Source organism: Triturus cristatus, chromosome 2_2 (assembly GCF_964204655.1).
Source record: "Triturus cristatus chromosome 2_2, aTriCri1.1, whole genome shotgun sequence".
NCBI lineage: Eukaryota > Metazoa > Chordata > Amphibia > Caudata > Salamandridae > Triturus > Triturus cristatus.
Window position 1 is genome coordinate 786,231,767 of NC_140582.1, and position 24,844 is coordinate 786,256,610.

Here is a 24,844-nt window from a genome sequence, read left to right on the forward strand (position 1 = left end):
GTTTGGATCCAAAGATCTCAACTATAGATTAGCATTTATTACACATATTTCATGCATGTCTGATCTTCAATCCAAATTTGTAGACTTGTATTTTAAATCGTCAAAAATGAAGAATGCTCATGCTTATTAGACCAAGCCATATTTACATAGCTGCCAAGGTTTCAGATTGCTGTGTGTGACATTTTCATAATTTCAGTGTAATTGTTAGTGACATTTCTACGATTGTGATTTACACTTTTTCGTGACCACACTTTTTCGTGACCAAACTCAAGCAATGAAGACGAGGCAAACATATATATATATATATACATATATATATATATATATATATATATATATATATATATATATATATATATATATATTCACTTAAAAAACCATAGGTTTCACACATGTTATAGTTAGGTGGATATTTCACTCGTAAAAAACCAATGAAATTCCCCCGTTATAGTTAGTTGAGATAACTATAGCTCGCGCGCCCACAATCCTCTGCTCATGACGTCACATATTACATCACTCATGACATGGTCAGTGGCATCACTCATGACATCACTGATGACATCATCCTTGTGATAGAGTGGCGGTCGAGCGAGTTATAGTTGTCTCAACTAACTATAACGGGGGAATTTCATTGTTTTTTTACGAGTGAAATATCCACCTAACTATAACATGTGTGAAACCTATGGTTTTTTAAGTGAATTTGCAAGGTTTTTTAAATGCTAATTCCTAACCATAACGTGTGTGAAACCTATGGTTTTTTCAGAGAATTTGTACTTTTTTTAAATGCTAAGTTATGTATGTATTATAATTTTTTTTATATATTTATTTTTCAATAAACTACTTATTAAAATTATTATTATTTTTTTTATGGTTTTTCACCGTGCGCACACCGTGCGTGCACCTCCGCGATTTAAAAAAAAAAAAATGTTCTTTTCTGCCTTCGGTGTCCTTCAGGGACCCCCTGACCAAGGCTAGGGGGTCAGGAACTATTTTCTGCCCCCTTTTCATGTTCGCCACCTTCCTTTTCCACTCTCGCACTGAAAACAAACGAAATGGCGGCCAACACTTCCTGATTTTGACCGATTCGAACGTTGACTGACATGTAACAACCAATCAGAATTACGGTGCGCGCACGGTGCGCGGCTATAGATATGTATGTGCTTTTAACTGCAATTTTCTCAGGAACTACTGAACAGATTGACTCCATATATGCAAAAGGCACATCCCTGACCTGAGGACTACCTCTCTGCCAAATTTCAAGTAATTCTGTTCAGCCGTTCGGGCTGTACCTTCGACTAAAGGTCCTATGGGAAAATGCATGGGGAAAACGCGTTTTGGGACCCCCCTTTTTTCTCGGCCCCCGCTTGACGAATCTCCCCGAAACTTTCAGGGTAGGAGCTGAGCGGAGCGCCCCATTAGTTTTGAAAATTTCGCGAAGATTCGTCAACCGGCGCCATAGAATTTTCAGATTTCCTATGGAAACACGGTCCTAACTATAACTATCTACTGGCGACCGCGGTGCCGTGCGCGAGCGTAATTGTGATTGCTGGTTACATGTCAGTCAACATTCGAATCGGTCGAAATCAGGAAGTGTTGTCCACCATTTTGTGTGTGACAGTGAGAAAGAAAGGTGGAGAACGTGAAAAGGGGGCAGGGTACAGAGTTCCTGACCTCCCCTAGCTTTTGTCAGGGGGTCCCTGAAGGACCATGAAGGGTGAAAAAAACATTTTATTTTTTTTTAAAAAATCGCGGGGTGCGCGCACGGTGCACGCATGGTGCGCGCACGGCAGAAAAAAAATCATTAAAGAAATAGAATTAAAAATCAAATTTAAGTGTTTAGATGTTAGGTGGCTCTAAAAAGAGCCGTTGTGTTAATAGAGGGACAGAGGAACTGAAAAATGGCAAAAATTATAGGGTGCCGCACGTGTGCTGCTGTATCTTGCTCTCTATTAGGGGAATGCTGGTGTCCCCATAAGAGAGAATAGCATTGCACGCATTGCACCGTATATGCACCCTCTTAAACAGAGGGTGTATATCCAGAGGAACAGAAGCAGGTGAAGCTGTCGCCACAGATGAAGTGCTCGGCTGAGCTGCCGATGATGTGCTCGGCTGAGCTGATGCGGATGTGCTCGGCTGAGCTGCTGGAGGGTTTTCTCTAGCAGCTCGAGCATAAGCCACAGGATGTACATCTCTAACGTGCCTGATCATAGTGAAGATACTAAAAGAGTATTTCTTTTTAGGATCTCCTCTTGATAAGACACGATCACAAAGAGTGCAGGTGACTTTTGGAGCATTCACCTTCTTCTGCCCCTCTAAAAATGTAAAAAATTGCCATATAAAAGAGTCTTTCTGTTTCCTCTGTCTCTGTCTCACAAGGGTCTCCTGCTCACTCCCAGAAGATGACTGCTGCTCTGCCATTCTCAAGTACTGGAGTACTGGAAAAGCTGCTCAGCTCCTTCTCCCAGGGAATCAGAAGCAATAATGAGGGGAGTGGGTGTGGTGTTGGAAGTTTCTGGAGCTGAAACTACTATAAACCAATGAAAAGTGTTGTTTCTTAATCACATGACCTGAAACTACTATAAACCAATGAATCACACGGGGCATGCGAGCATGCGCGCATTGAGCACGCACGCATGCGCGTACGGAGCATGCGCGCATCCGCGTACGGAGCACGCGTGTACGGAGCACGCACGATGTACGCATGCACACACACATGGATGACGTCATCAGTGATGTCATTTGAGATGTCATCAGTGATGTCATGAGTGATGTCACTGACCATGTCATGAGTGATGTAATATGTGACGTCATCAGCAGTGGATTGCGGGCGCGCGAGTTATAGTTAGCTGAACTAACTAAATAACGGGGGAATTTCATTGGTTTTTTGCTAACTATAACATGTGTGAAACCTATGGTTTTTTCAGTGAATATATATATATATATATATATATATATATATATATATCAGAAATTACACCCATTTGGGCAATGAGAGAGTCAGGTACTTAACTGGAGACGGATTCCGTGTGAGTGCAGAACAGGCATCATAGCTGGCAAGTTTACAGATTACTTATATGTGACATGTCCATGGTATTAGTGGACTTACGAATGACATTTAACTGCCAACTGTGTGACACTTAGAATGACCCTTTCTCATGAGTAAAAACCATGTAATGAGGTGCATGGAAAGAGATAAATATCAGAACTTATCCACAAGAAGTTCTAATGATATCTTGCAATTGGAGCAAAACCCCTGAAATAAAAATTTACACTTGCTTTATGATTAACTATGTCTGCAAATGTTGTGGTAGGCTAGCTTATACTGTGTGTAATGCAAATTTAAAACAATGTGAACATTCATGTGCCTACAGTAGCAGGCTGGGTCTTCGTAGCACTATAATATAGAAGTAAGTAGCCACTACTGAGCCAAGAAGGACAACCTTCTGTTCCTCTCTGGTTACAGCTATTCTGCGCTGGAAATTGCCTGACAATTTATCGCAGTTACAACATAAATACCATTTGTCCTGTGTGTGAAGAAATAAACTGCCAGGCTCAGTCTGAAATTAATTGGGTGCACTACCTGGCATGGCGATCTAGTATTAATAAGCAAATGGTGCAGAGATAAACTTGACAGTACAGATTCTGTAGACCCAGAATGCATGAATGACTCACCTGACTGCTGCTGGTAAACACTGAGGCGCTGGGGATAATGCTCCATACCGAGCGCTTCACCGCTTGGTTTCGTCTTAGGCCTGAACTCTTTGATTGGCTGGACATGGGGGCCAAGGGGGCACAAGTTGCAACAGCAGGCGGCAGTTAAAGAGTGTGCCTGAACAGACGTCACTGGAGCCTGCCAAGCAGCACCTGTCTTTGCTTATAAGTGCTTTATTCTACCTGACCGGCCGGTAGTGGCACTTCATTTTTGCGTGCTGTTCACCCGGCTGCAATCTGTGCCAGCCAGAGAGACCTCCACAGCACCGATCCCCCTAAATAACATGCCTTCGCGGCATAGCCAATAGGTCTCGCCTTTGGGACCTTATAAGTGTTTAGCAATGCAACAGTTGATGTTGTTGCACCAAGGATATTGTGCTGCATATATAAATACTTATAAGGTCCTAAAAGCGAAACCTATTGGCTATACCGCAAAGGCATGGCTAAGGCGGAGCTAGGCGCCATCCGTGTTGCTGTGATATAGTAACTGTATCTGTATGCTATCATGCCACAGATTGCTTTGTACATAAAGGACGCCAGACTCGTGCGGAGCTTGGACGGGCGAGTATGTTTCCACATACAACGTACAACATGTGATTGGCACACTATATTCCAACTTAGTGCAAATCTGGATTCTGCTGCTGTAAAAGGTGCTGGGTTTGTAGAACAAGAGCCGAAGGACCTGTAGGATTCTGACGGATGGACTACCGAGCTGCCCAGACTGGCGAGCTCAGAGGCCATGCATGAGCATCCATTGCTTGGCCTCCCTACTGAAGTGCAGAGCTTGTTGTGATGGTGGTTTGGGGGATAGAATGAGAGGCAGATGATGCTCCTGATTCTGTAATGAATCTGAGAACATTTACAGTCACACCCTAAAGGGAAAGGGGTATAAAAAAGTGCCCTGTTTACGCCAGTGAGTGAAAGACTGGTAGAGCTGGACAAGAGGTAGTCAGTCAGATGTCAGGCAGGAGTTAGTCTGACTAGCAGGACTCTAGAGTGATAGTCATAGTTCAGTCAGTTTGATGAATTCAGATCTAAGTAATTCTCTTAAAGGCCTCTGGAGTGAGTTATCTTTCGGACATGTGACTTCGAAAGATGGGTAGCGCAGGTATCACCTTGACCCTTGGCGGAAGGCAGGTTCTCTTAATTTGATTGCTCCAACCAAACTTAGGGCAGTATCCATGCCATGAGTGATATAGCGCCAGTGCTGAAGTGGGTGGTGGCCTCCTAAAAAACGTTTGGGTACCTGCACTTATTTATATTTTATCATTACGCAATGAGGTCCATGAATTTCATGGGGAATGTGAAAGAGGACGAGGCAAGTGGTCCGGTGGAGTGGGCAGGAGAGGGTCAGGTGGAATGGGTAGGAGAGGGTCAGGTGGAGTGGGCAGGAGAGGGCCAGGTGGAGTGGGCAGAGAGTGTGAGATAGAATGGGCAGGAGAGGGTGAGGTAGCGTGGGCAGGAGAGGGTCAGGGGGAGTGGGCAGGAGAGGGTGAGGTGGAGTGGGCAGAAGATGGCCAGGTGGAGTGGGCAGAGAGTGTGAGGTAGAGTGGCCAGGAGAGGGCCAGGTGCAGTGGGCAGGAGAGGGCCAGGTGCAGTGGGCAGGAGAGGGCCAGGTGGAGTGGGCAGGAGAGGGTCAGGTAGAGTGGGCAGGAGAGGGTAAGGTGTAGTGGGCAGGAGCGGGTGAGGTACAGTGGACAGGAGAGGGTCAGGCAGAGTGGACAGGAGAGGGTCAGCTGCAGTGGGCAGGAGAGGGACAGGTAGAGTGGGCAGGAAAGGGTGAGGTAGAGTGGGCAGGGGAGGGTGAGGTAGAGTGGGCAGGAGAGGGCCAGGTACAGTGGGCAGGAGAGGGTCAGGTGGAGTGGGTGGTAGAGGGTCAGGTGGAGTGGACAGGAGAGGGCCAGGGGTAGTGGGCAGGAGAGTGTGAGGTAGAATGGGCAGGAGAGGATGCGGTAGCGTGGGCAGGAGAGGGTCAGGGGGAGTGGCCAGGAGAGGGTGAGGTGGAGTGGGCAGGAGAGGGCCAGGTGCAGTGGTCAGGAGACGGGCAGGTGGAATGGGCAGGAGAGGGTCAGGTAGACTGGACAGGAGAGGGTCAGGTGGAGTGGGCAGGAGTGGGTGAGGTAGAGTGGACAGGAGAGGGTCAGGTGGAGTGGACAGTAGAGGGTCAGCTGCAGTGGGCAGGAGAGGGACAGGTAGAGTGGGCAGGAAAGGGTGAGGTAGAGTGGGCAGGAGAGGGTGAGGTAGAGTGGGCCGGAGAGGGCCAGGTGCAGTGGGCAGGAGAGGGCCAGGTGGAGTGGGCAGGAGAGGGTCAGGTAGAGTGGGCAGGAAAGGGTGAGGTGGAGTGGACAGTAGAGGATCAGGTGAAGTGGGCTGGAGAGGGTCAGGTGGAGTGGACAGGAGAGGGTCAGGTGGAGTGGGCAGGAGAGGGTGAGGAAGAGTGGACAGGAGAGGGTCAGGTGGAGTGGACAGGAGAGGGTCAGCTGCAGTGGGCAGGAGAGGGACAGGTAGAGTGGGCAGGAAAGGGTGAGGTAGAGTGGGCAGGAGAGGGTGAGGTAGAGTGGGCAGGAGAGGGCCAGGTGCAGTGGGCAGAAGTAGGCCAGGTGGAGTGGGCAGGAGAGGGTGAGGTAGAGTGGGCAGGAGAGTGTAAGGTAGAGTGAGCAGGAGAGGGTAATGTAGAGGGAGCAGGAGAGGGTGAGGTAGAGTGGGCAGGAGAGGGTGAGGTAGAGTGGGCAGGAGAGGGTAAGGTAGAGTGAGCAGGAGAGGGTGAGGTAGAGTGGGCAGGAGAGGGTGAGGTAGAGTGGGCAGGAGAGGGCCAGATGCAGTGGGCAGGAGAGCGTCAGGTGGAGTGGGCACGAGAGGGTCAGGTGGAGTGGGCAGCAGAGGGCCAGGTGGAGTGTGCAGGAGAGGGTCAGGTGGAGTGGGCAGCAGAGGGCCAGGTGGAGTGGGCAGGAGAGAGTCAGTTGGTGTGGGCTCTTCCATACTGCCTACACATAGAAGCCACTCACAGTTTCCAGCCACGAGAAATACCAGCTTAAACCGAAGATTTTTAGGTTAAAAAAAAGTACACAGAGTTGCAATTTTATGCACACGATCCCAGCACTGGTCTGTCTTCTAATGGACTTATTCCCGTGGTGTATAAAACGCACACTGTCCATGCAGTTTATACAATAGCAGTGAAGCCACATCTCTACGTTAGGCCAGGTGTGGAAATCACACAGAGGGCTGCTAATGAAGTCGGTTCCAGCGGGCTCCACAGTTGGCATGCACTTAGTGGAAAGTACGGTGCCTATTTTTGTATTAAAAATGAGTTAACACCCGCGGATTCTTGGACCACCTTTCCAAACTGAGCACAGGACTTTCAAGAAAAGCATCTTTAACGTCTGTCTGGTGAAGTCATTTCAGAAAGAGTTTGGCGGCCGCGAAAGTGGAAGTAATGGCCCGGAGGAAGAGATGAGAAAGGCAGATGGTGGCTGCGCGTGCACGCAAGCTTCAGGCCAAGTAAAGCTTGTAGGTAGCACTTTGAAAAACCCCTTACTAAAAGTCGAGCAAGCAGCGAATGCGCTGCGCTAGGCTCGACCTAAAAAAGCTTACTGTAACATTGAAATAATTTCTGCGGGCAAGGAGAGACACAGCAAAGTTAAAGGGTTCTCTCTTGCGTCGTCCTCTGCAGCGGCAGTAAATCCTCCTATGGACCACCTCCTGTGAACCTGGTGCACTAACAACAGTCTTCAATTCCTCATGGTGCCACTTTGAAGGGCAGGCACCCGCGACGGCACAACTCTGTACTTGTCTTTTACAGGCGTGAGATCGAAGTATTTTGGGGGCCTTCGGCTTCCACAAGAGACGTCACGTGATCAGGTCAGATATTACACTCCACTGTCTGACTCTGTTACCAACTGTTGCATCGCGATTCACTACCTCCCTCGGCCATTGAATCGCTCCGGCCGGGGGTCGTATTTACTGTAGCTGCTGAGACAAGCAGCGGGGCACCCGGCAGCCGGAGGACAATCTAACCTGCCGCCCACCTCCCGAATAGCTTCTGCCTTGTAGCTGAAGGAGCAGTAATCACAGGGAAGCGCGCCTTCATAAAAACAACGACGATGAGCTGCAAAGACATCTTGGGTGTGCTGCTGAATATTGATTCACCAAGCTGCGCTGCACTCCAGTTTACCATAAGTTCCTGACACTGTCAGACACATGCACGCTTTCCTTAGCACAGTGAGCTCACTGTTGCAGCTTCCAAGGTTACTTGTTACAGCATGCCTCGGGGCGGGTGGTCGGGGGTCCCTAATTATGCGTGACTAATGCATTTAGTGCGGTGATGCGGACACCAGCACTGAAATGCGATTGCGTCAAGCCTGATGCATGATACTTGGCTGGGCTGTATTTAAATATTGGATAAGAACAAAAGTGGCACGTTCAGGGGCGTAATAAAGGCCTCCGCAGCCCCCGTGGTGCGGGGGGCCCCTGAGCTCCAGGGGCCCCCTGAGCACACTGTACACTTGACTTACACTCACAGACAGGGTCCTTCTGGGACCTAGTTTTAAAGTTAACTCGTCGCACGGCGCAGCTGTGTGGTCTTCAGCCTCAAGGTGGGGCATCACGTGGGCAGGGCTGGGCTGACTGAATTGTCATGCGCAGTCAGCAGTCAGTGTAAACTGTACGTGCGGAGGCGAAGGGACTGAGTCAGGGACAGTGACTGAAATTTAATTGCAGCCAGCCTGTGCCTGCCACCAAATCTGCAATTCTTAGGTGGGTCGGTGAGAGAGTGAGATGACGAGAAAACTGGTAGTAGTAGTACTACTAGTCCAGTCACTCACTATATTATATTGAGTTCAGTGGTCGAAGCGTGCCCCTACTTCTTTAATTTTACGCGAGCCATCATTCCCCTGCTTTTTTATTTTAAAAAATGCATCCCAAGATGCCGTAAATAGCCATAGCCTACTGGGTAAGGGCTGCCTGTTCTCCCTGCTGGCCATTCTTTCCTGCCTTCTCACCATGGTTACAACTTTAAGATTTCATAAAATCACACTTTCCTGTTCGATTTTGGTGTTTAGTGCTTTCTCACACTGCTGGCCTTTCCACGACCCCTGTGCATGCTAGTGACAGCCAGTCTCCAGTATAACAACAACATTCCAACTCCAATGACACAGAACAGCAAATTGAGAAGAAAAGAAGATATAGGCATCGAGCCTCCAAAAATGTAGCACATTCGACTCTATAAGGTCACTATGAGCGCGTGCAGCTTTACTACAATGTATTATTCACAAACATCAGTGATAGTTCTCCTTGAAAGCTGCTTTAGTCGTAGGTTCACAGGAGTAATAACTGCTGGCAATTGTAATGTGATATTTTTACAATTTGCTATTTCCCCAATGCGCAATTGTGCAAGGGCTATGCATTTGAGAAGAGCACATTTTTAGGTCTCGCCTGACCCAGCGCATGCGCTGGTCTGGCGAGACTTATTGAGAGGGCTCCAAAAAGTGCTACCAGGCCAGCCTAGAGCTACAGTGCATGTGCGCGGGTGCGCGCGCCGCGCTTTACCGCGATTACGCTTTGATGTTTGATCGCGATCACTTTCGCGGCCGCACGGCCGCTTGGCATAGCCAATAGGTCTCACTTTTGGGACCTTATAAGTATTTAGTTATGCAACTGTAAGGTCCCAAAGGCGAGACCTATTGGCTATGCCAATGCTTGTTATTTTTGTTTCTCCACTGAGACAATTCTTCGATTATAACCATGCACATTTTAAGGGGTGATCCCTCCGATCCTGGTTGGGGATTTACTCCAGCTCTTTGCTAGAGCAAATCTCAAACCATTTCAAGGGAGACAAAGTGTTGGAGACGAGATTGTGAAAGGCGAGAAGCTCAGAAAATTTGAGGCATTTACAAACTCTGAATGCAAACAAAGCCTCTCCCCTCTCACCCTCTCCCCGCATCGTGTGTGCGATTTTCTGCTTAAATTTATGTAGTTATGGTGTATAACTATTTGTTAGTAAACGCACATAGGTCTGCCTGGTATACCTTTGCCGATACATGACAGGCACGAATGGAGATATTTTTGCCCGTAAAATATATATAAGGCTCGGCGTTCATGGCCGTTGGGGACGGGCGGGGTGGCCAGGAAAGGTAAAGGGGCACTTTTTCCTTTCATTCTTGCCCAGAGAAGACAAGCGCAGTGTCCGCTTCTCTTGCTCTCTCTGCCGCTGTCAGCTAGCCCCCTCTCTTTCTTCCTCTTCTTCTTATTCCCTCTCTTTCTGTCTCTGTCTCGCTCCTCCATACTTACTGAAAATCATGAATTCAACAAACTGCTTTTACCCTCTCTTTTCTCTCTTTTCCTTTATTTGTTCCCCTGTGAAATGGATCCAAAAAAGAAAAACACTTGCTGGAAATGTCCTCTTTTTCTGACATTTTTCAATTCCAAAGTGCAGCCTCGGGATGGAAAGAAAAAAAAAGGTTAAAAATGCAACACATAAATAGCCAAATAAAGCAAGACATAGTGGTCGCAAAGTGGCCTGATTGGTTTTATTCACACTCCCACACTTTAGCGCCACTTTACAAAGTTTACCAGTGAAGCGCTACTATAGTTTTCTCATCTTTCTTTGAACAGCATTGTTTTCCTTAGTTGGGGAAGTGCAGCATTCCTGAAGGGACTTCAAGGCCTAGTTAATGTGTAGAGTGGAAAAAGTTTAATGTGTTCATTGTCAGCTGTTTTCCTTATTTTAGTTTATCTGCTTCCAGGGATGTGGTCTTTAATACTGCTTACATTTTGTGAGGATAAAAGCAATGGACATTGAAACGGTTCACTTCTTGGCCTTGTAGTCATGTCCTTAACTTTTCAAGCAAAAACACTCATTGATTTTTGAATAATGAGTGTAAAAGCATTAAGGTAACTATGTTGTTCCTGCTTACAGTTCACATCCTTTACTTAATCTTGCATTTCCTATGAGTGTTTGCTTTTTCCAGGACGTTGTTACTTTTTTTCTTCAGGCAGCATATTACTCTTGTCTAGTGCATTATTTGAATTGTGTCGCATCCAGGTGTTTATAGCACAACACCATTTGGTTGTAGCTGAAGGTAGTTCAAGTTTCTCTCAGTGGAGCAGTCTGGTGTTCAGACTCCGCCGACCTCGCCCTGGCAGAGGTCCCCTGCATCCGCAGAATTGGAACAGGCAGGAGAGCCTTCTCCTACTTCGCAGCCAGGACCTGGAACGAGCTCCCGGTGAACATCAGACGCTCCCGGACCCTGCACACATTCAGGAAGGACCTCAAGACCTGGCTTTTCGGCTGATCCGGAGCTGCCCCCCCCCCCCCCACACCTCCCAGCACCTTGAGACCCTCACGGGTGAGTAGCGCGCTTTACAAGACCCTGATTGATTCAGTGGGGGCGAGGATGTGGCACTATGGCCACAGCTGCCAATTTTGGCACTAGGGAACCAGGTTCAACCTTCATGACCAGTCCACCAGATCACTCTCCTGAGGGAGCACATTCCCATGCAAGACCTAAGAAGGCACCGCAAGACCTTAGAAGCCCTCGTGTCATAGCACCAGCAGGTCGACCCTAGTGCTGAAAAGTGTGTGTTAACTTTGAAGGCCTGTCCACCACAATCCATACTGAAGTTCACCTTCAGTCTTGCGGGCAGGCCTACGAAGCAGCACACCCTAGAGCAACGGTGATTGAGGTCACAGGACCCTTGAAACCAGTCAGCTTCACGCATTGGTACCTCCATTGGCCTTGTTACAGCAGTAGTGACTGCAACTCACCATGGATCAGCAATGCAGGATATGCACACACACCTTTATCGGTGCACACACACCTTTTTAAGCCCATTATCACCGCTTTAGCGGCAGTTTTCTGCCGCTAAACCGGCGATAATTTTAACGCCGTCCTTGATAATATGCCCCTAAGTTTGCAAACTTCACTGTCTCTCTGCTTCATGCATGAGCACTTTTAACATGTGCTGCCTGCTTTGGGGGCACTGGAATTATACAGCTATGGGGGACAAAATTATGCCGCAGTGTTTGCTAAATTATGCAGCAAAAAAATGGCTGCAGCGTAATGCTGTATATTTTCTGATACTTTATTATTTTGACTTTTACACATACTAACCGTCTTTGCAAAGATTTTGCCTCATTAGTACCAGTGTAACATACAAATGAAGCAGTGAGAAAGGTGACCAGTCAACCTTTGCAAAAGGCCCTCCACTTCGCAGCAACACAAGTCACAATTTTTAGTAACCTTTGATCCGTTTGAGCTACAAACAATTTTTTATTTATAATCGTCAAATTATGCAGCAGATTATGTATTATGTGACCAATATGGCAGAGCCATAATTATGTGGAATACATTTGCAAACTAGGATATTTTGCCATTCATATTTGAACTGCTCTTGTGGAAAAGGGCAAGAGATGTTCTGATGACAGAAATTGCATGGCTCAGAGACAGATAGTTTGTGATTCCACTTTTGAGCATATGTGGGATATTCTGTGATTGGAAATGTATCTCACTTTGTGAATGTATTTTAATGTCAATAACTCATACTAAACCTTTAATAAACATGTGCATCCATTGGTTAAATTAAATAATGTAATAAGCTGTAACTGCTCAGTGAAATGCTAAACCAATACTAGAAATTGGGATGTCCTGCTCTTTCTGGCCACACCTCTGACTCCGCCCACTGATCCAATCCTTAGGTTATCTCCACCCTCTGATTCTCCGCCCACAGTTCCTGTACTTTTTTTCCCACACTTCGACCACAGGGTTGAGTTCAGTTATGTTCTCTCTTCAATTCTCTGCAGTGGGGGCTGCTTTTATTCAGGGACCTGAGCCCCGGACTTGCTTGCATGCCATTTGCGAGACTCTAGCCACCATGAGCCTACACCCATCATAAAATAAGCCTTACTTTTGCGAAATTTTGCAGATGTCAGCCTGCGGCCCTGAAAGGGTATTTGATTTTTTGATGCTTCTTTATTGGAGGGTCCGGTGTCTCCAGATGGGGTGCGGCACATGACAAACTTGACAAATGGCGTTTTCAACAGCTATTCTCCATTACAGCCCGCTGGTAACTATGAAAGTGGACAAACAGCAAGACGCAAATGTCTTCAATCCCATGCTTCCTCTGGTGGAGCGGTGTTCTGTTAATATGGCTATGTTAATTTTTCATTGTGTTGAAAATACCCAATCGTGCTTCGCATCCACACATTCAGAGTAAATTGTGCATGCCCCTATTTCTTTTTTCTGCAACGTTTGTATGTATATTAGGCAATACTTCAGTGATTATTTTTCTTCAGCAGAGATGTTACATAACCCCCGCAGTGCGGGGGTGCGGAGCTCCAGGTGGCCCCCTCAACAAAAGTGGTAGGGGTTGAGGAGGGGGCCCCCTCCATGTACTTTGCAGGGGGCCCCCTCAAGTTTCGTTCAGGGGTTGTTAGAGTGTGCTTTGGCACTACAACATCACTATAACTGTTTTTACTGTGAACGTATAGTATATATGCAGATGGGCAGAGTGTAATATGCGCAGCCCTCAACAATGCTAATATAGCCTGTTACAGTATGTGTGTCTGCATGTATGGTTTGTGCTAGGAGTGGTTTTATGTTGTTCCAACATACTTTATTAACAGTCCTGGTAGCAAGGTGAACAGGCAAATACACTTACACTGTCCTACGATCAACATGTTTCAGCATTCTTTATCGCTCTTCGTGGGTCAGGTTCCTTCTTCAAATGTTTTACTTGGTGTACTTACCTATATACTTTTTATTGTCCTGAAGGTTTAATACATCCTATTTTACACATTTTGTCTTGTGAATAATATTGGGAAAACATACAACTATTTTTTATTTGGAAAAAGCAAATTACAAACCAGAGGATTCAAACAGTTTCCCCCAGATTTTGGATATGGGGGGACACAGGGGACAAGGGTGGGGACGACGAGGGAACAAAAGAATTTCCCCTCTCCCGTCTGAAATTGGCATTTGGCAGGCCATTAGCGCGCAAAAGCGTGACCTAATGGCCCTGTACTTGACCAGGCTGTGACCTGCCTCTCCAGTTACCTGTGACCAATCCGATAGTCACAGCATAAAGGTGACGGCACAGAGGCCACCAGCCCTCTGCCCTTTTCAACTGTTGCACCCCTGAGGCTCCGGGAATTCTATCTCACCTCCACCACAGCTGCCTGCAGTCTGCACAGCACTGATTGCTATATGACTTCTCCCCATGTCTGCTGCCGGCATGAAGACGGAACCCTAAGGGCAGCGTAGGTGGGGAAAAAAGAAAAAGCATTTCGCTTTGGGGAAAATCTTTAAAATATTGTGCTATAAAGTAGAAAGTACACCGTTTTCCGTTTTTAAAAAAGATGTTCCACAGCACTCTAAGGATATCTTTCACTTCTCTCACTTGGGGGCATATCAGCAACAGCCAGCGATAATTATCGCTAAGCGCACTTAGCGCAAGTATAATTATCGCCGGCTATCGCTGGATTATATCGCTGAGATAGCGCGTTTTCATCAACGCTTATCTTCAATGCAATAAACCATCCAGCGATAGCGGCAAAATGTGCGATTATCGCTGGAAATCCAGCGATAAAAGCACAGCGATAGGCAAATCCTTCTAGATAGGGCAGGATGGACTCATCCCTAGAATCCACCTCCCATAGGATATAATGGCTAAGTAAGATTCAAAGCAGGCGTAATGAAACCTGCGATAAGCGCGGTTAGCGTTACTTTCATCATCGGTACGCGGGTTGGCAGCCAGATTGATAATAGGAGAAAGTTTTGTTAGCGACATTTTCCATGTTATTTTAGTAAGGTACGTCCACTTTGCATATCATCAGTGTTAAAACGCTGGGCGTTAAGAAAACGGACGCTAAGGCATGGAATCACACGCCAGCATGTCCTTGCTGATGGTGCGATAAAATTATCGCCGCATTTTGCCCGAAAACGGACGCTAAAGCGGCGATAATTTTATAGCTGCCCCTTGATGATATGCCCCTTGGTGCTTTAGTCTTGTTACTTCTCATGTTTTCCCCTCCCCGATGCCCGTGGAGAGAGCCCCTACTGTCTCCTCCCTCCTTTTCCTGTTTTCCACATTTGCTAGAAAGTGTAGGCTCTCAGTGGAGTCGGTTACCTGGGTGACTTCAGAAGAGGCGAGGGGCCATTGATTTATTAGTCCAAGCTACTCTTGTATCGCCCTTTTTTGACCTTGCAAAACCTGGAAGTGGGCTACACAGTGCACAAAAATACTGCCCACCCAGTGCTTAATTTGTGCCGGTGGTTTACAGTGCTCAGCACCATCACTTAATTCACAGGGACAAGGTATACATTTTTCTCCTCACTCCGGCGAGCTCAGCATCACCCCGGTGCCAGAGGCTGCCTGTGCCCCAGTATTGGCACTCCAGCGGGTTTATCATTCTCCCCGATGCCAGCTGCTGCATGTGTCCCATTACTGGCTCTCTGTCGGACGGCAGTTACCAGGAGCAGGTGGGAGATTCCTACTAGACCTGTACTGGTACCTGCGCCTCAGCTGCCTGCTGGCACCGAAAAAGGCCTGGATGTGTGTATGTAATCTCCAGTGCCTGGCCCCCTCATGTGTCCCAGGTGTGCCACTTTATCTTCCAGCTCCTCCAGCCTAGCACCAGACCCCAAGCTGGCCGGCTGCCCGTCTAGTTCGTGACAGTACTTCCTGCACTGGGCAGTTTTCACAGGATCCAGTTCACGCTGCCTGCGGAGATGTGAGACACCTTATTCCCCCTTCTCCACTGTGCTGTGGAAAGTCATGAGTCCTCCCACCCAGTACACATAAAATGCAAAATTCCAGGGCACCTCAAATGCCGTTTTTGAGCACCGGGACTTAATCTTTTACAAATTAAGCGCTGTGCCCACCCAAGGAACAGTGGAAGTAAAAATGATCAAATTAACCTTATGCTCTGAAGGCATCCTATTTTTCTTGAAATATTCTCTTGGTACGAGAGGTTTATACGTGAATGGTTGGCCTGTCTGGAGCGGGGGTTTCATATATATTTGATTATGATGTGCTGTTTAGAGAATTGTACTAGCAACAATGCAGAATTGTCTTGGCTGTCTGAGAGTTCACTTATATAACTTATAGCAATGTTCTGTCAAAAAGAATTGTAAAAACTAAACATTTAAATTTGAAATGTGATTCGTGTGCAGCTTAGAAGGGAAGAAAGCCATGGCCAACAGTAAATGCCACAACTTGCACTCTGCCTTCTACCCAATTCTGTGCTTTAGAGTAAATCGTGACCTCACGGTCCCTATTTCTGCCTTTATTGAGGGTGATGTAAAATGTAATGTTGACCCTATAGGACGATAAATAAACAAGAGGGCATGTACAGGCAGAAGGCAGGGGTGTGTAACAACAGAACTTTGCCCTACGTGGAGGAGGAAAGGGCGGGGCTAAGTAACATTGACGGACACCATTGAGCCCCAAATCACTGCGGCGCCGCCGTGACTTAATGCAAATGAAGGGCTGAGCACAAGAACTGAAGGACGGGGATAATTAACATGGACACGGTGGAGCAGAAAGTCTTTGTGGCGCATTTAATAAATAAAAGTGCAGGGAAATAGCACCATCACTGTGATTGCAGCGCGGTTACAGCCAGGAAAGGAAAGGCAGCCATCAGCTGAGCACCAGCGCTGCTGTGTCCTGCCTGGAACAGCTGGTAGGAGAAAGTCCTTTATTTACAGAGGGGTCGCAGACAGTCCAGATTGGTTTTATTCACACCCACACACATTATCGCCACTTTACAAAGTTTACCAGTGAAGCGCTACTCTCTTTTTATTAGGTCTCGCCTGAGCCTGAGCCAGCGCTTTAGCGCTGCTCTGGCGAGAGCTTTAGTAAACGGGAGATTTGGAAGTGCAAACTAGTGCTTTTCAGGCCTCCAAATACAGTGCATGTGCGCCGGACGCGCGCACCATTTGGCAGCCTGCCTGATCACTTTTGCGGCCGCTTTGATGTTCTCAGTGAGCCGCGCGGCCACTGAGAACATCAAAGCGGCCGCGAAAGTCCTCACCATTTGCCACCCCCTCCCTTATCCCACTTCCTGCTTGTTGTACAGGCTGCCGCTTATTGGCAGTAGTGAACCAAGAGACATTCGGCTTTGAAGCAGCACTGTTTAAATCGTGTTTGCTATGGCATTCTACTGCGCACTTAGGGTGAGCAAACTAGTAGCACTAGCAACAAGCATTGGCATAGCCAATAGGTCTCGCCTTTGGGACCTTATTAGTGTTTAGCCATGCAACAGTTGCATAACTAAACACTTATAATGTCCCAAAAGCGAGACCTATTGGCTATGCCAATGCTTGTCTTCTTTCTTTGCACAACATTGTTTTCCCAGGGTGGGAAAGTGCACCATTCCTGGAGGGACTGCAATACCTGGTTGATGGGTGGAGTGGAGAACGTTTAAGGTGATCCCTTTAAGTGTTTTTTCCTTATTTTAGCTTATAAAATTTGTACCGCAGCTCTGTGTTCAGGAATGTGGTCTTTTTAAACCAAAGTGCTTAGGTTTTGTAAAGATATGAGCATATAAGGAACGCACATTGAAACGGGTCCCTTCTGGGCCCTGTAGTCATGTCCCTAACTTTTCAGGAAAAATCACTCACTGATTTCTGAATAATGAGAGTAAAAGAGTTAAGGTTACCATGTTCCTGCTTACACTCACATGCTGCTTACATTCACATGCTTTACTTAAACTTGCATTCCCTATGAGTGTTTGCTTTTTCCATGATGTTGTTACTTTGTTTTTTTAGGCAGCATATTGCTCTTGTCTAGTGCATAATTTGAATTGAGTAACATCCAGGTGTTTATAGCAGGGCACAATTGGGTTGTTGGTGAAGTCAGTGCGAGTTTCTCTCAGTGGGGCAGTATGGTGTTCAGTGGAGAGAGAATGTGGCACTATGGTCAGAGCTGCCGAATTTGGAACTGGGGAACCAGGCTCAGCCTTTATGACCAATCCATTCTCACGAGGGAGCACATTCCCATGCTACACCTTAGAAGGCCCCAATAGACATTAGAAGCCCAATGGCTGTATTACAGAAAGTGCCCCGGGGTCGCAACAGGCGTTCGTGCCCTCTTTGCCTGCTTACGGGGCACTTTGGTATTACAGAAGGGGCCGCAGACACTTTTGCGGCCCTTCTGTAATACCAATAGCGCTGGAACAGTTAAAGCACCAGCGCTACCTCAAGAGAGCATTCCCTCATTTGCATGGGGATGCTGTCCCATTCAAATGAGGGGATTCCTTTGCCTCTGTGCCCGCGCTGTATAACAGATACGGGCGCAGAGGCAAAGAAGTTCTCAGGAGGTGCACCTAAAATGTGGCGCACTGTCAGTGCGCCTCCTGAGATCAGCCCTCTGGAGGGGAGAAAGCGGGTCCTATGGAACCCCAGATATCCCCTTTGTTTGCCTGGTGGATGAAGATGCGAGATTCATATACATATTTTTTTCCCATTTAGTCTAATTACTTTGTGAAAATAAATAAAAATAAAGCATTCTTGTAAACTGTGACTACATGCCAACCTTTCTCAATATTTCTCTTCATAACTATGCGATTGTATATGTTTAATGGGCGTACGGTCTTATACAATGGGCGATTTGTATAGGGTCACTGGAAAGTCCACAAGGTTGTCCCTGTCCCCCCCAGAAATGTAGTGTCTCCTACGCCCCTGCTCCATTAAGACAGCTATTTTTTTATCTTATTATTCTACACCATGCTTTATGTGATTAATACAGCTTCATCCAAACAATTTCTACAACATCTTGTCAATCCTTATTCAGTTTATAACGCAAATCGGGTTAATTCATTCTCATAAATTACAGTAAATAATAAGAAATGTTACGTATTTAAAGGGCTCATAGATCAAAGTTGACATTAATTCTTAGATAACAGGTGAACAACTCTATGGCTTTTCACAAGGGGCTGAATTATTTGGGGAAACTAGACATAAGTGGCATTTTGTTTCACTGCATATAATTGGTTAACTGTTAGTTAACCAATTATATGGTTAACTGTTAGTTGTTAAAATACATGAAAATATACAGGTATTCTGTAGGTTTGTTGTCATCACTTTGCATTATACATGGTATAAACATGTAAAGTGAGTGCAAATAATATATAAACTGAATACTTAGTATCAGTATTAGGTGATCTACTCATGAATGTGTTAGGTAGGACAGAAGAGAGGAAGTGTCTCGTAAATGCTGTCTGTCAATGCGGTGTCTCCATGTCCTCATGGTGTTCTTCTGCTATGCAAGGCTTGGTTACCTGAGAGATGTCCTCTCAGATGTCCTCTCAGTGGTAAGCCATCAAATTCTAAAGGCCTGAAGTCGTATTTTGAGGAGCAGAAGCCTGGTAGAGAGGCACTGAGCAGGCCCCATAGCTTATGCCTCAGACGGAATTGTTGTTAGCAGAGTGGGAAGTGTTGAAGCGATCAAGAGAGAATTCGGCAGAGGATAGAAAAGAGTTCATGCAAACAAGAGAGGTACAGCCTGATAATTGTGTTTAGGATTTTTTTTAGAGCATAATACTGCCTTCAAGAGTATTTCATGCTAATATTAATAAAAACAGGGTACAGAGATATTGTTATGTAGAACCTAATAAGACCCACTACTACAACATTTTTCTTCATTATCTTCATTGGCTTTTTCTGTTGCTTAACTTACCCGGCATTTGAAGTCCTATGAATTTTCCAACAAGTATTGCACTCCTCTGCTCCTGTTTTCTTTGCTTTCTGCCTCAACTTCACTTTGGCCAAAAAGCTCCACGCCTGTAATGATCAATGCCTGTTAAGTGTACATTAACCTTCATAGGTATTCAGCATCCAGTAACTTATCACTTCAATTGCACCAAAAAAGCCTATCACTGCAGAACTTGCAAAATAATAGAATAGTACTTACTTCTGTGGTCAGATCTCCTTAGCTACTTCCTGGCCAGTCCTGTTACTTCCAGGTTTTTCCTAGGTATCTACACGTTTCTCTCATTTTGAACAAATAATTTTCTTGGTTGTATCCTATTTTGATGGCACTAAGGAAAGGAAGAAAGAGATCTGGAGCAGCGTAATATTGATCCCATCCTAGGATACTATAGGAGTGCATTATATTCATGTGTAGTCAGCACTCAAATATATTCTGTGTTACTTAGGGCCTTATTATGAGTTTTCGGTAGACATAGAGCGGGTGCCAGCTTCAGGACCACTGAAATTCACTGCTGCCTGCCTTCCAGAATACTAGTAACTTTGTGGTCTGGCATACAGGTGGCATTGGTGCTTTTTTAAGCCTTCATGTGAGCCTTTAACAGAACCGCCTTGGGACCTCCAGTGCACATTCCTGCTCGGGAAGGAATGCACCATGTTGTGCATTCCTTCCTGTGCAGGAACTGGGGATTCAAAACTACAGAGGGGCACAACTTGTGCCCCCTGCATGCACCCCCACTCTCAGAAGCATGAGGGGGCCCTGTAGGGCCTCCTTTGTTGCCCTTATCACCATCTTTTTCATAGTGGTGCGATCGCCATGAAAAGGGTAGTGGTGCGGCAACTCAAAATATGCTCGGTGGTGCCGCCAGCATATTTTGGCATTGAACCACTGCTAGACCGCAGCAGGATCCTTGATTCACAGAGGGACCAGCGGTTCAGTGGCAGTCCAACCACCACACTTATACTACTGCGGGCGGTCCAGCAGTGTGGCTGTGGGTGGACCGCCACCATGACTACGATAGTCCCATGGAATGCCAAAGTCGTAATAAGGCCCTAAGAGAAGATGGAGTATTGTATATTTAAAGTACTCCACGTGAAAACTAATGAGATTTATAAATGGTATGCCTGAAAATGTGACTAATAGAAATTCTTGCAATCCTTATATATTAAAATTCCAAGAGGGAATAAAGATTATAACGTGTCCCATGTGAAGCTGATGATATGAGATGTATGTGCGGACTAATGTTTAGATATTTATGCATGTAACAAGAAATTATATTCATATTGGTGTATTCTAAAATGAAATCTTTTACGTAATCTTTTGCAATTTATTAATTTGTTGAGAAACTGCTTTTACTATGTGTTCAGTAATGTGCATGTATTTGTAACCCTACGCACCATTAAATCGATATGATTTTGCGGCCTCAAGTATAGTTTCAGCTCAAGCTCACGTTTATGTCTAAAATATATTTTGATTTCATCCTTCAATGTAGAATGTGTTTGCTTGCATTTTTTGTTTTTACTGCAGGTGCGGACAAAGCTTAATTACTTAGTAAAGTAGAGTTTGTGCTTTAGTAAGATAGTGAGGTATGCGAAGACAGATTTTGGCAAGGAGAGACGCAGTAACAAGCAAGAAGGTGAGTTCCCATGAAGGAGGTGAAGAATGGCCAAGGACGAATGAAGTAGCAACTTATGAATGTGGGAAAGGTGGTGCCAGTAGACTGTTTGTGCCGGAATTGTGGAAAGTTACCGGAGCTGATCACGTAATATACCTGGAATGCACCTAATATCTTATGTTGTAACTTAGTGAGCATCAGAGAGAGATATCTGAGGACTTCATGAGGTGCAGACCTCTTCTTCTGCTTGGTTGTAGCTCCACTGAAGACTGTGACGGCTGACACCTTTCTATTATCCATTCTTACTCAATGCTTCTTAGTTTAGGGTTGTCCCTTTTAAGGTAGTGCAGGGATAAGTAGCGTGCTCATGCTTACCTTTGATAATCAACTGATGCGATTTAACACTGAATTTGTTTTCCTTATTACTTGCAGTGTTATAGCCAAATTAGTTGTATGCTTTTTGTTATATAGGGTAAATTTCTTTAGGAGATTTGGACTAATTCTCTTTGTCCTATATTTCTGTACTGTGATGCTGGGACTGATTCATATCAATCTATTTCTGAATTTAAAATTAAATCTTACTAATCGCAATTTTAGTTGTCGAGTAGTTGTTGTGTAACCAAATTGGTTACACTCTATTGAGATTTTAATTGTGATTATTTTCTCCCTCTTACCTCTTAAGCAGCTATAAAGACCATCTGATTGAGTAGGGAGTCTTAAGTGGCCCTGAGCTGAGGGGGGCGTGGTCTGCAGCCCAAGATGGAGGTCGCATAAGCGACGAGCTCTGGGCCAGGGGCGCCAAACTCCGTTTATTATCCTGAACCCCCTAGTGGCATACGGACTGCTAACCTCGAGTGCTGAGGCGGATGATACCGGGGCCACATTGCCGTTATCCTGGGGGCCGAGGTTGCCACACATGCTGAGTACGGCCCGGTGCGGTCTCCTGCCTCGCGGCGGGCCTGCGGAGTGGGGAGTGGCCTCTGGAGCAACGAGCTGCGTTGCGACCTGCCCGGCCTTGTGAAGCCTGACGACGGCGTGCTTAAGTACGCGAGGCCCCTGCTTTGGGCCTGCACTTTTGGGGATCTGACGGAGGTCGGGGCATCCTGTGGCTGTCTGCTGTGCCTCGCTGCCGATAGCGGATTGCACTGGGAGTCTGCCGTTGCCACACAGTCGGACCTGCGACCCCTTTACGGCTGCCGGCTGCTTTCCATAGGCGGAAATACTGACGCTGGGAACTGGCTCTGCTTTGTGGACCTGGATACAGTGAGGGGACACTTGGACCTCCGGGAGCGTCATTGACACGCGGTGAGTCCCCCCCCTCCATCAGACTGGCCATTGGGGGTATGCGATCTACCGCAAGGGACTCCGTGCTGCTTACTACTAGTGCTGGTGAGACCCTGGGCCCGATTCACAGAACTAACTTAAGACAAAATCCTAAACTTACTACCATTTTGGTATTCACAGAAGGCACTTACTCATTTTGGTATTCACAGACGGCACTTACTCATTTCGGTATTCACAGAAGTTAGGAGTCCTAACTTTAGGACTCCTAAATGCCTTCTGTGAATACCGAAAGTCTTAAAATTAGGATTTTTCTCAGTTTAGTAGTAGTATAGTTAGGACTCCTAACTTTAGGACTCCTAAATGCCTTCTGTGAATACCGAAAGTCTTTAAATTAGGATTTTTCTCAATTTAGTAGTCCTAAGTCTAAATTTAGGACTACTAAATTGAGAAAAATCCTAATTTTAAGACTTTCGGTATTCACAGAAGGCATTTAGGAGTCCTAAAGTTAGGAGTCCTAACTATACTACTACTAAACTGAGAAATATCCTAATTTTAAGACTTTCGGTATTCACAGAAGGCATTTAGGAGTCCTAAAGTTAGGACTCCTAACTTCTGTGAATACCGAAATGAGTAAGTGCCTTCTGTGAATACCAAAATGAGTAAGTGCCTTCTGTGAATACCAAAATGGTAGTAAGTTTAGGATTTTGTCTTAAGTTAGTTCTGTGAATCGGGCCCCCTGTTTGGAGCCGGCTGCATCAGATTCTTGCGGCCTAGAATCCTCCCTTCTCTCCGAGCGCAGCCTTGTGGACCCAGAGGTGCGCATTGTGGGGCCAGCTGGAGGTGGCTCTGCATTACCTGGCAGGTCCATATCACTGCATTGGAAGCAGGGTTGCCCCTCAGACGGAGGCGGTGGCTCGCAGTCCTGGAGAGGTCCAGTAATTAGGAGAGTGCTGGGCCTGCCATGACACCAGGGGTTGGGGCCTTTCATCACAGGAACTTTGCTGTATCAAGGCCAGCTTAGACTGGCTGCCTCGGGAGCGGCATGCGGCCCTAACCGATGCCCGTAGTTCTGACCCGGGACTGGGGCGCTCGAGGGGGCGCACTGACCTATGAGGGGACAGCAGCCGTGGCCAGTCGGGTTGCCTGGGTAGCCTCTGGGCGTGAATTGGGTGGCTCCCTTCCTGCTGCCTCGGGCTGTTGCTTGGAGGGCGACGCCAGTTGCCTGTCGCACCACGTGGCTGGCTGAGTGGTGACTGCGGATACACAATCGCTGCTGGGTGTACCTTCCAGGGCCCTCCTACGCCATAGAATATGGGAAAAGGAAGGCATATGGTGCTGCCGCGGTCTGGAGGAGCAGGATCTTTCACACCGCCATCAAATGACGCTTCTACCATGTCCCAACAGACGGAGGGAGTTGAGGAGAACATCGTGTCTGGGGACAAGCTGGATATGATTCTGCGGGAGATCCGCGACTCCCGTTCTGTGATGGAAGCGCAATTAGGCATAATTTCGGTGGATCTTAATTTGCTTAAAGATGACCATAAAAAACTGGCAGAGAAGGTCCGAACGACAGAACAGAAGGTAGACACCATGGTGTCCCAGGTGCAGGCCTATGACGAGCCGCTCCGACACATGCGCCAGCAGATTGAGTCCCTCCAGGCGCGGGCGGATGATGCAGAAGGTCAGGCACGTTGGAACAACCTCCGAATCGTGGGTGTGCCGGAAGGGACGGAAGGAACAAGGCCCTCGGAATATATCGAGAATTGGTTAAAGACTGCTGTGGCCCCCACCGGACTGTCTGTACATTTCACAGTGGAGAGAGCGCATCGGGTCCCTACACGTCATCCAATCCCAGGAGCCAACCCACGTCCCATCCTGGCCAGGATTTTAAATTACAGGGATCGGGATCATCTACTGCAGGCGGTGAGGGATAATGGCCCGCTAAAGATCGACAATACTAAAGTTTCGATATTTCCGGATTACACATTGGCCGTTCAACGCAGAAGATTTTCCTTCATGGAGGTGAAGGCGGGGGCTCGTGCTGCGGGCCTGTCCTTTGCCTTACTGTTCCCTGCAAAGCTGAAAATCCTTTATGATCAACGTTCCCTGTTTTTCGATACCCCTGACACTGCGTGGGAGTGGCTGGACAAGACGTTTCCCGCTGTGCAACCCATGAGGCACATGGACTCCTCACTGCCCAAGCTACAACGCCCCCCTCAGAGGCGTAGGAAGGGTCTTCTCACGCAAAGTTTGATCTCCAACTCCTTGAGTCGTTCGCAGATACTGGAGGGCAGGCAGGCAGGGGGCTCTACATGCGGCCTCCACTTTGCGCACCTCTCGCCCTGAGATTAGCTCGAGTCTGTCTGAAGGAGTGAACACGAACACTGAGTCTGATGGTAGCCTTGCATTGTTTCCATCGGCAACCTCCCGGCTCAGCAGGGATCCGCTGGCCTCAGCAGACTCTTAGATCCACGTTGTTAGGCCTATAAGGATATGATTAGCTTATGGTTGCTTTCCTGCTTGGCCTAAGAA